The sequence below is a fragment of the Cololabis saira genome, chromosome 19 (assembly GCF_033807715.1).
Source record: "Cololabis saira isolate AMF1-May2022 chromosome 19, fColSai1.1, whole genome shotgun sequence".
Lineage (NCBI taxonomy): Eukaryota > Metazoa > Chordata > Actinopteri > Beloniformes > Belonidae > Cololabis > Cololabis saira.
The window spans coordinates 31,888,947-31,901,346 of NC_084605.1; the positions used below are offsets into that span (position 1 = coordinate 31,888,947).

The following is a 12,400-nucleotide window of genomic DNA, read 5'->3' on the forward strand; positions in this document are numbered from 1 at the left end:
CAGAGCCAGAGGTCAGACATGTTGCCTCTGAGCCCCTCCACGTTCTCTGCACACAATGTAAAAGAAGTCTGAGACACACACCGAGGCCTAAAAGATTGCTATTTCCTATTGCTGTTGTTGGTCCTGCGTAGAAAATGGCAAAAATTGAGAGTTTGCAGTTTTTAAAATGAAGTTGGATGGATCTGAAGAAAGTTGCAACGTTTGGTTTCTCTTCAGTCCACTGTGTTTGTCCGGGTTTACGAGGTTAAAGACTTGGAGCTTGGAGGTTTGTTCACCTAACTCTCTCAGCGAAGTCTTCCAGCCAGCCATGATTGATGTGTTAACTTGCAGCCGGGGTCCAGGGCTGCAAGTCACTCACCGCACACTTAGCTGACAGTAAATACCCGGAGAGCCTTTTCCAAACAGGAGAAACCCGAGATCAGAGCCGTTGAGCTGCTCCGTCCTTCCCCTCTTCAGCGGTTATTACGCTCGTGTTCCCGTCCAGGCCCGGTATTAACATGCAGCCTGAGTGATCGGCGCCACATGCAGGTGTGAACGCACTCCCCTCGGATTAGGACGACATTCAGAGGTGGTCTGGGATGAATGAATGAATGAATGAATGGATGATGTCTTTCTCTGGGATGCACCGTTCATAGAAAACCTCCTGCTCATTGTTTATGTTAGTTTTTGCTAAGATGGTACGACCTCAAAACTTTACAAATCATGCACAAAGCAAATCATCATCAGTTGCCAGAAGACATCCAGAAGTTGTTTCAAATAAAAGAAAATAAACACAATCTCAGGGGAATATGCAATTTTAAAAAACAGCATGTACGAACAAACATCAAAACCCATTGTGTATCAGTGAAGGGAGTTAATTTGTGGAACAACTGTAAAGATGAAATTAAATCATGCAAATCACTAAGTAAGTTTAAACAAATCTTTAAAATCAATACTCTTTATGGATACAAAACGGAAATGGACACATGAACTGACAGCCAGTGACCAAAGTGCCTTGCTCAGCTGAACCACTTTTTTCTTTTATGCTTTTCTTTTAGAAGTTCTGTGAAATGAAGAAATGGTAAAAACAGAACATTAGAAGGGGTAGGACTAGAAAAGTTTTTTGAAACTTCATCCTACACCCTTTCAAACAGGAAATATTTATCTACATATAGATTTGTCTCTTTAATTTGCTTTGTTTTGCTTATGTTTTTTTTTTGTTTTTTCGGTATATACATTTTAGGTATTCTGATAATTTTTTTGTTTTTGTTTTAACCTGTTTGAATAAATAATTAAATGAAAAAAATGAAAATGAAATGAATGAAAATGGAAATGAAAAAATGGTGAGCAAAGCAGCAAAGATCTGAGAATCATCTTTTAAGAGGCTTCATCCCAAATGTTTAGAGCCAAGTTGAACACACTTCTGAGAGGCATAACCATCCTTAAACTGATTGTTTTCCTCTTGTAATTAACAAACCCGCTGATGCAGATATCCCCTGTGACCCTGACGAGGTTTTAAAGTCTAGAAATGATGATGAAGAGCATTAGATACTTGTTGAGTTTCATGTTTTGCCACTTTTTGCAGCTACAGTAAAAACCAACCGCAGGCGACGTGTTGCAACTCCATTATTTTATTAAATATAATGTCCCTAATTGCTGACAAGCCTGTTCTACACCGCTGATCAAAACTGCTGACAAACTGCGGAAACTTTAGTCTTTGCATCGGAGAAAAAAAGGCTATAAGATTAATTCGAGGTACGCGCGTATCTGGAACTTAAAGGTTTAAAAGCTCAGCTTTGCCAGTGTTGCCTCATTAAATACAACTTTGGCATTTTTTGGCTCTTTGCTCGCTGTGTGATGGAGGCTTTGTTGTTCATTTGCATGTAGAGCGGATAACTGATGTTTGATCAGAGACAATTAATGGAGACATGACATGCAGGAGCGTGTTTTAATGCCCGGTGTACACTCTGCCACCTTTAACTACTCCATATGGCTCTGCATAACAATACCTGCTGTTTGCATACTAGAATTGATTTACGTGGCCCCCCTTTTTTTTTTCCTCTAACTGAACTTATTTTTGTATTACGGTCACAGTTGCACTAACTTGACACCTGAATCGATTACTGCTGTCGTGAGTGCGAGTATTATTTGCGCGTGTGACGCTGGAGGTTGAAAGCGTGCCTCAGGTGGCATGTCTGCACGCACTCTACATGTTTTATGCTTGTGCAATTATTTATCCAGAGAGCCGGCCAGGGATCGTGTGTGCTGGAAGACAAATGTGGTCTAATTGGCTCCTCCTCCTCTGATACCAAACCTTTGTGTATCAGAAAGCCACAACATGCAGCCTCCTCCTCCTCCTCCTCCCCCCTCCTCCTACTCTTCTTCCATTGCTCCTTAATTACAAAGACTTGTTTGATGGATTAAGTTGACTGCAAGGCAAAGCCGGTGCTCTTGGTGGGGCTGAATTTCACCGCTTCACCTGAACCGTTTCTGTGGCCACCTTTTTTTTTTTTTTTGGTCTCCCCTCGCAACGGCGGCTGCTTTGAATGAATTGATTGAGGCTTCTTTTTTACTCGTTGCGCTGGACCCGGGCCAAGACACAGGCTGTCTAGCACATTAGGCACCACCCCCCTTTTGCAAGTTTGAAATGTGAGCTGCCTGCATTTTCCCTCCCCTCCCCATGCCCTCCCCCTCCCCTCCCCTCCCCTCCCATCCCCTCCCCTCTCGCTCTCCCTTCTGGCGAAGTGGCTGTGGCTGCTTCTGTGTGATGTGTGTATTGGGAGAGCAAGCAATGGATCACTAGACAGAAAAAGAAGATACATCAATAACAGCTGCATACATCCGAGGTGAGGAGATAAGTATTTGGTTCTCTCCCTCTCTCACTTTCTAGCCCCCCCCCACCCCACCTCACCCCCCCTTCCCCCCCTCACCCACCCCCCCTCCATCTCTCCCTCTCTCCCTCTCCCAGCCACCCCCTCTCTGTATCTTTAACCCTCTCCTGCAGCAAGACCCCGGCATTTACAACGTTACCTGCCGCCCTTCTCCGACCACAGACGTGTGCTTGTCCTTTCCCCCTCCTCTTTGGCTGTTAGTTGCTGTGTGAAGTTTCTTTCTTTTTTTTCTTTTTTTTGTTAACAGCTTATCCCTGTTTTTCTCCCCCCCCTCTCTCTCTCTCGTCGTCTCCGGGGTATTTGTTGCTTGAGTGCAAAGAAGCCGGTGGCAAGTACAGCAGGAGCCCATTAGCGGTGACTCCATCTGTGATTGGTTTTTGCCTGCGAAACGCAGAGAGCAGCCATGAATAATTGATGCGTATTGTGCAGTCAGTCACTGGACATGCAGGGAGGAGAGGAGAGGAGAGGAGAGGAGAGGAGAGGGAGAGGAGAGGAGAGGAGAGGGAGACGGAGAGGAGCTGCTGCCCTGAGACACCCAGGGAAAAAGAGGAGGAAGGTGCAAGGAGGAGGAGGAGGAGGAGGGGGGTTGAGGAAGAATGCTATAACGAAGGGAGAAAGGTGGGAGGGGTTGGAGAGACAGGGAAAAAGCTTTAAAATAGCTGCTGGCTTCAGTAGTGCAGAGATTAAGGCTGCGACGTATCGCCTTTGTTCTGCTCTCGCAGATCTGTGCTCCGAAGTGTTTCTGGAGACACGAGCTCCCCTTTGTTCTGCTTAGTGAAGAGTGATAAATAAGCAGGGACGTTGCTGGAGTCAGTGGGGCTGAAATGCGGGTGGCATTTTTTTTTTTTAGACGTGCAGGGAGGGCTGAGGAGGAGCCTTTTCTGCCACTGTGACTAGGACAAAGCTGCAAAGCTGCGAGCTGTCAGGAGGAGGGGACAACAGATAAAGAGGGTTTGAAAGGGGGGGATGTTCAGCGACAAGAGGGAAGGTGGATCTGCTGCTGCTGCTGCTGAGGAACTTCACATGATTTGAACCCCTGGAGGAGCTAGATGGGGTTGGGGGGGGTTACTTCCTGCATTGGTGGGCTCCGGGTGGGCGGGCTACCACTTCCTGAACCAGCAGAAGCGGAGCGTGACGGTATGACGCCACGCAGCGCCCTCCCTGGCCGAGGTGCAACAGCTGACTGCTGCGTTTGACCCACTTACGGCTCACACAGAAGGGGTCAAAGTGGCCTTGATTATCTCTCCGAGTTTGCTCTGACCTACTTGAGGCGGCGTTTTCTCCGCAGTAGTGCTGTTCGATTTTGCCCAAAAATAAAATCTCGATTTTTTTCTTTCAAAATCCGATTTTCGATTACGATTACGATTATTTTGTGAATTGACAAAAGGCAAAGAAATGATTTCAAATATGCTGTTTTTTTATTGAACATTTTCCCCATTGGGCTTTAAGTGCAAACTTTGCTCTTATTAAACCAAAAATGAATGAATAAAGTGCAAAACTCTGTAAAATAAGTTGAAAAAAAGTTTTAAAAAATATAATAAAATATAAAGTTTTATCTCTGGAAAAAAAAAATCAGCAAATCAGCACTTGCAAACATGCAGTAAGTTATATTTCCAATTAAATAAAACAAGACATTTTCTAATTAAACTAAACTGGGTCTTTGCATGCTAAATAATAATCAACCCATGAAGGAGGTAGAGGTGTGTAACGTCAGTCATTACATTTGCTATTCACATTTGCAAGTTTTTTGCAAGGAACACGAGCCGGTCTACCGCATCTGGCTTGAGGGATGCCCGGTGGCATGTTACAACGCCCCCTCCTACACTAAAGAGCCTCTCCGATGGGGCACTTGTCGCAGGTATTGAGAGGTATTTCCATCAATCATTAATATGTGTGCAGACAAGGTAAAAAAAAAAAAAAAAAAAAACGTGAAAAATCGATTTTACGATTTTCACGTTTTAACATCGTTCTAATTACATAATCGCGATTACGATTTAAAATCGATTAATCGAACAGCCCTACTCCGCAGCAGTTTATCACACCCCAATCCCGTCCGTACGACACAGCACAAGCAGCCAAGCCCGAGACGCGGGGACACGCTCACACGACACGCCTCCCCACTACCCAGGAATTCTGCGGCGTTCCTCGTGGCACAAGTTTCTAAACAGTAGCAGCATGTTTTCATTTGAAGCTTTTGAAATGTTTATAGGTCGTTCTGTGTTAACAGAGCTTTTGAAAACTTCCCCTTTTTTCCCTCCCTGGATTTATGTGTCGGGCGACACGGCAGACTGGCCTCTCTTCCCTAACCACGTGTTTTCAAACCTCACAAAGTTAAGTTTCTGTGACCAGGAGGAGCCAGCTGGCGTTATTATCTCTGAAGCATTTACAATCTCAGATGTGGAGTTGTTTGCTCTTATTCACAAGGGAGTGTTTTGTTTAGCTGCAAACTAAAGTCCTGGCTTGTGCAATTATTTAAATCCCCCTTTTTCTTAACCCTTGAATATGTCTGTGGGACGATTCCTGACATGCTAAGACAGAGGAGGTTTTGCAACAGGCGGTGTCGGTGGGGATTCATCTTAATATCTGTGCACCCCCCCTCACACACTTCCAACTGTTCATTACTTTGGTTTTGTCAGCCTCAGTGAATCTCTTGTTCCCTCCGTTGGACATGTTTTGTTTTGTTTTTCTACCACTGAGTTGAAAAATCAACCTGCTCTTTGACGTTTTGCAATAAAGTCCCAACACAAGCAGGAACCCGCTGACTGCTGAACCATTTGCATACTTGTCCAGAGGCTTTTGTCGTGCCATTTAAATAAAAGAACATGACGTGTAAGCAATCACTGTGCACAATTTGTTTGCAGCTCTCACATTGCGATCACTCAGTCAAAGCCGAAACGAGATATCGATCCCACTAATGGTCTCAATCCTCGAAAGACCAAATATTTAGCTGTGGCTAAATACAACGAGAGATCTTTCGGTTTGGGGGGGAAAGCACACTAATAATTTAAGTTTTTTAATGAGGTGTCATGATTTATGGATTCAGTTAAAGAATGACTATTAGCGCAAAGCATGTCCTGCTTGTCAGAGTTGCAACTACAGAAAATAAATTAACCTCGGTAAACTTTTCTCACCAGATATCAGGCTATAAATCGGGGGAAAATCACAGCGGAGCAAATCCATATTAACTACATTTTTCTAGGAAATGCTTGTAATGTGCATGAACAGGACAAACCTCGACCTGACTTCAGGCTTCTGCTGTCAGTCTGACTCAAGTGGTCCGTCTTTATTGTATAGCTGCGCAGGAGCCGCCCCCCCGTCTGACATCACACCTGACATCTCGCACTGGACTCCCGTCAAACTCCTGATGTCACATCAGACATGCTTTTTAGTTGGTCACTTAAGCCTGAATTAAGGTTCTGCGTCAAACCAACGCAGAGCACACGCCGTCACCGTGACGCCGTCGTGAACCCTTCGGACTTCTCCGTCACTCCATTTCTCCGCGGTGCAGTACCCCCCGTGACCGCTAATTCGCGATCTTTTCCTGAATGGTTTATCCGACTTTTTCCGTTCACAGTGAATCAAAGATATAAGGACAACTATTGTGCAAAAAAACAAAACAAAAAAAATCACACATACACGAAGAAAAGAGCGCTGAAAGTTCACGACTGCTTCAAACCGGAAACCGGAAATGCGTTGCTACCAATGGCCGTTTTCCACTAGTACCTGCTCAGCTCGCTTCTACCCACCACGGCCCCGTCTTGCGCTTTTCCACTCGGGGCTGAGGCGGGTGGAGCCGTGCCAAGCAGATACTTTTTCTGTATCTTTTCTGCCGAGGTTCTAACCGAGCTGAGCCGGCACTATATCTGACGTCATCACATTACAGACCACTGATTGGTCGGGGGGCGGGGCCGTCAGACGTTTGAATCAGGAAGCGGGAGTCAGCGCGAGAGCGGCTCGCGGCGATTTTATTATAAAGCGCAAACGTCTGTTTAGTGATCCAACTCTGAGGTGCAGATGTTCATAAACCTGGTGGCTGAGGAGAGAATTAAAAAGGGATGTAGACGGGCTGTTTTACTCTCAGCCGCTCGCGGCTCCAGCTGATTTCTCATCAGCGCCGACATGAACAAAGTGGTTGCGCAATCGAGTACGTCACAGCAGCTTCACCCCAACCTGCCCACTTCTCATCTGGCTGTGGAAAAACAAACGGGGACATAAGCGGGTAGAGGCGGTACGAGTCGTCCCGAGCCCAGCCGCGCTGAGCAGAAAAAGAAAAGAAAAAGAAAAGCTGCATGACTGTAGTTTGTGTCCTCGCCTCTTCTACCATCATCAGTTGATATTCTTCTGGTATTCATACGTCAACTGCTATAGAGCTGTGCATATCTGACTAAAGCTTGAGTTATGGTTCTGCGTCAAAACGATGCCGTGCCTACGGCGTGTGGTACGCGTCGACGCAGACCACACGCCGTCACTGACGCCGTCACTGACGCCGTCACTGACGTCACCTCCCGAAAATTTCACTTTTCAGGTTCACTTGGAAGCAACGCATTTCCAGTTTCCGGTTTGAAGCAGTCGTGAACTTTCAGCGCTCTTTTCTTCGTGTATGTGTGATTTTTTTTGTTTTGTTTTTTTTTGCACAATAGTTGTCCTTATCTCTTTGATTCACTGTGACCTGAAAAAGTTGGATAAACCAAGTCCGAAGGGTTCACGACGGCGTCACGGTGACGGCGTGTGCTCTGCGTTGGGTTGACGCAGAACCATAATTCAGGCTTAATGTGATGAAAAAAGGTGTGGGAAAATGGCGTAAACCTTATTTAATATTAACTAACAAAGACAACCAACAGCTTTAGTTACACATAAAGTGTAAGTGTACATTTTTGGAAGCGTCACGCCAAAAAAAAGGCCATTCAGTACACATTGTGTATCAAAATAATCTCATCCTGGATCAAGTTTGAGTTTCATTATTCCCATTTGGCACACGTGTTTAGGAAAGAGGGGAGCTTTCCATTCAGATCCTGAGCTGTTGCACATATGGATGTCTCTAATGAGCCTAGAAGGGTGCCAATACCAGACCCCGGTTCCTCCGCTATCTGTTTCCGCTCTGTTTCTAGAGAAGCTTTGACCCCGGTCCCACTGTGAAAAGGTCACAGGTGAATCAGCGATCAGCGTACGCAGTCGTGACTCTGCTGGCCCTGCCCAAGCACCCTGAGGTGGGCACTACTCCGGGCACATCTGCTCTCCGCCTAATTAGTATCATGGAAGACAGGAGCTTAAGGCCGGGCCTTTGTTAATGACAGCCTGTTGCTTTGGGGAAACAGTCTGTCTGCTGAAAGCTGCAGCGTTGCTCCTCCGATAATCTGCAGTTGCTTGGACAGGTGACAGCGTCACCAGTCTGCTGATTCACCGTTTTGGTAGCCGTTTATTTAGTCAATATAGTGCTTTATGTTTTAATAAATAAAGTAAATTGCCCCTTATTTGAAGGTTCATCCTCGTCTGCTGGAGGATTAAGCTTCTTAATAGCAAATCAAAAGGTGAATTTGTCCAGACTATGTTGAAACATTTGCTTTCATCTACTTCTTTTAGGCTGACATTGGTCTCAAATACTTTGTCTCACCTTTAAGGATTTTACATTAGTAATTAAACTGTTATAGGTAACTATACTTGTATATACATAGTCCTTGAAAATGTTGCCTTAAATTACCTGATTGCTCATCTGCAGAAGAACCGTTTGCATGAATAGTGGATTCAGAGGTAATCAATAGATCTGATTGCCTCTGTGCTTCATTTGACACCACATAGAACATTTTATTACAAAAACTTGAACACCAGGACCATATATTATGCAGAGGATTAATTTAGGTCATATTTATATAACAGAAACAATTTTGTACACGCAAATAATGTCTCCCATATAACAGGCTGATTGTGGTGTTCCACAGGGTTCTGGACTGGGACCAGTTCTGTTGGTCCTGTACATGCTTTTCTTGGGGAATATCATCAGGAAAAATGAACTGCTGTTGCACTGTTATGATGGATATATTGATCTATTTAATCTTAGGAAAGTTATTGAGGTGATCTGTGTCTTGATTACCTGTAGGCTCATTTTCTCCAGACTACATATAGGCCTACAGGACTGTCTCAGAAAATTAGAATATTGTGATAAAGTCCTTTATTTTCTGTAATGCAAAAATGTCATACATTCTGGATTCATTACAAATCAACTGAAATATTGCAAGCCTTTTATTATTTTAATATTGCTGATCATGGCTTACAGTTTAAGAAAACTCAAATATCCTATCTCAAAAAATTTGAATATTCTGGGAATCTTAATCTTAAACTGTAAACCATGATCAGCAATATTAAAATAATAAAAGGCTTGCAATATTTCAGTTGATTTGTAATGAATCCAGAATGTATGACATTTTAGTTTTTTTAATTGCATTACAGAAAATAAAGAACTTTATCGCAATATTAAAATTTTCTGAGACAGTCCTGTAAAAGAAACATTTGTAACAGATGTTGTTTAGTCTTATATCTAGTGATGTGTTTTAGAATAACATACAATCCAAGAATGGATAGTGTGACTGTAAGTTACCTATTTTGTACATAGATTGAGGTAAAATAGTGCTCGGTGTTATTTAATTGTACATCAATTTATCAACTTAACTGTCAAATGGTTTAGTATACATCACATAATAGAAATAAGACTGTTAAAGATAGAAAACCACTTAATAAACTTCAGTAAAGATCTGAAACTTGACTTTTCTCAGGCCGTTGACACATTTTACCCCTAAATAAAGACACAAGTGTGTCAGTTTGGGGGCAGTTTTTCTTCCCAATCGGCTTAAAGGAGCAGGAACGGACGTACAGTAACAGGCTGAGGATTGAATGTTGGTCGGTTTGGCTTTAATGCACGAGGAATTCATTCTCAGCAGGGAGCGAGAAATGCTATAGATTTCCACCCTTTTGCCTCTGCGACTAAATGGGGTGGCCTGTTTTTAACAAAGAGATTTGTTGCATGTGCCAGGAGAGATTATGTTTTAAAACATTGGCTTTCTTTGGGGAAGGTTGGTTCCTGTGTAACCATGACCGAGAAATGACAGTCACAGCGATGAGATCTGCATAAATCAGCTTGAGATTGTGGCAAGTATTGCATTGAGTTCCAGCTGGCACTCAGCTGACTCTAAATGGATTTCTTTAAAGACTTACTGTAATAATCCTGATCTGAACTCTGGCAATACGAATTCTGTTTGAAGTTGAATGTCTTTTTTTGACATTGCAGGTTTTTATTTAGAATTCCTGCTTTTTTTTTGTTCCATGCACAGATATGAATTTGCATCACAACAGGCTTAGCAGGATGTTTGGATTATAAAGTGAACGTTAACGCAGCGGCATGGGTGGGAAGTTAGAGAACGCAGGATGTCAGAACCAGCTCCGAAACATAAACTCTGCAGTGTTTTCTTTTTTTTCTGCTTGTGCTTCTCGCTTCCACATGGCCACATATGCTTGTGGCCTCACTAAAACCTTTTGGATCGAATCCAGCCGCCCCCCCCCCTCGTCCACCGGATGGACATGGCACGACATTGTGGCCATGTGGCCCGCAGGAGGCTGTATTTAAGCCGGGGCAGCTCTGAAATGGGCCATAAAACCTCGCCAGCAAGTCTGGCTCCCCGTGAGGCAATGGGCCTAAGCACTCATTGACAAGACTCCAGTATCACCGACTTCCCGGAGAGAGAGCGGCGGAGGAAATAATGCAAGAGAGAAAGCGGCAGACAGAGATGAGGTGCAGACAGGAGGCAGTAGTCTGGCCTCGACAGACAAGCTGTTTTATAACCGTGTGCAATAATGCTTTCAATCCCCAGTGGAGCTGCTGCTGCTGCTGCGCTGCTAAACTTTGATTGAGACTATTTTGCCATAACAGTCCCCTGCTCCCACTTGCTTTGCAATATGTATTAAAATGAGATGAGTGGCGGACCTTTTTAAAATACTCAAAAACAATTAGCGCCTGCTTACAGCATCCATTACGGGCCGGCTTCCTCTTCAACAGTTGGGTGGGTTAAACATGCTGTTGAGGAAATGCACCTGTGAATTTCCTCCCAATTATCCTGATGTGGATGAACAAGTAGCACAATCCCGACCTGTCATGGATCTACCGAACTGTAACCCCGTTCCCTGCTCTGTGATGGACACGTTGCTTCATTTCAGGATCAAACTCAAATCAGGGAATAATTCCCGGCGTCCATGCGAAGACAAACGAAACGCTTGATGGCTGCCGGGCAGGCCTCCACCGCTGCTGCGGTGACAAAAGATTTACGATCAGGGCGGCAGTCTGCGCAGGATCGCAAGTACTTATTTGTGTAAGTTTGCCGTATATTACGAGGGAGGTCACATATTTTTAAAGTTCTAGGAAATCGAGGTGCACGGGTGAGGAATTTTCTTTAACGAAAACAATACAAGGCTGTTTTTTTTGCTCGCCCTCTTTTTTTTTTGGTGCTTTTGGTAACCAGGGATTTTTGGGACTCCCAAGACTGTCTCTTGATTTAATTGACTTTGGCCTGCAGGAGGCTTGTGTCCATTCAGGCCTTTTTCTGGGCAGAGACGGAGAAGAGGGAGGGCAGGCGGGTGAGGGAGGAGCCCAACGTGAATAGAACGGCCTCACAAACTGAAGAGTGCAGCTCACTCGAGCTGTTCTTGTTGGTTTTCTCATGCTCTTTGTTCTCAAACCGTTGGGATAAAAATGTCTTCAAACAAGCTGTTCTGAAGGAACGGAGCAGAAACTGAACTTTGTCGTTACAGTTAGTAACGGGGTTAAGCGAGGAAGCACCATCCGGGATGTGAGTGAGTGTGTGTGTGCTGTATTGTTGACGTGAATGACCGAGCCATGTGGGACAATGCCAGGGGGAGCAGGTGCCTGTCAGCTACAGAGCAGCACCGAGGGGTTTGGGGGGCCGGGGGGGGGGGGCATCATAAGAGCTCTTGGCGTCTGCCTTACCTGCTGCCTCCCCTGTAGCACCCTGCCAGTAAACGGAGAGTAGAAGGGGACGTAGAAAAGGGAAGAATAAAGCAGGCAACGCCGTCGGAGGATGCAGTGTGTCCAGGCCAGGCCTTTCATGTCAGCGTTTGAGGGGGTCCCCCCTTTCACTTCCTGCAGAAGTCTTTATTCATCCTGGTTGGGCCGGGTGGGTTTTATTTGATTCATGCCGTCTTGCCGTGCTCCAAGCATAGAAAATGTTTCTTTCTTTGGTTTATTGTACAATAGTTTCTGCAGGGGAAAGTCCTCCGTTGGAAATCTGCAGCTAATAGCCCACAGATGTATTATTAACACCCGTATCCATCACCGGGAGTCTGTAAATGTTCTTTAGATCACTTTGAGTGATGGTGGGTGAGGTGGCAGCGCTGCTTCGTGGTGGGAAGAAAGTTTGCAGAGGAAAGTTTCTCCGTCTGTTTTTTCGGCTTCAGTGTCTGAGCGGAGTGTCTTCTCTGTGTTTGTCTCTTGTAAGTGATTTCATTAGACTTGGACCGAGTTCAACACG

At 44.7% G+C, this 12,400-nt stretch overlaps 1 protein-coding gene across 11 annotated transcripts in view; it reads left to right on the forward strand.

Annotated features, from left to right (window-relative positions):
- LOC133418761 (zinc finger MIZ domain-containing protein 1-like) overlaps positions 1-12,400 on the forward strand; it is a 165,337-nt gene that overhangs the window by 128,244 nt on the left and 24,693 nt on the right. The window contains exon 1 of one of the 11 annotated variants that reach the window (XM_061707586.1): positions 2,495-2,825. The exons of the other annotated variants lie outside the window; for them this stretch is intronic. The gene's annotated coding sequence lies outside the window, so the exon portion shown is untranslated. Of the gene's footprint in view, positions 1-2,494; positions 2,826-12,400 lie in introns of those variants that run through there. 11 annotated transcript variants of the gene reach the window in all.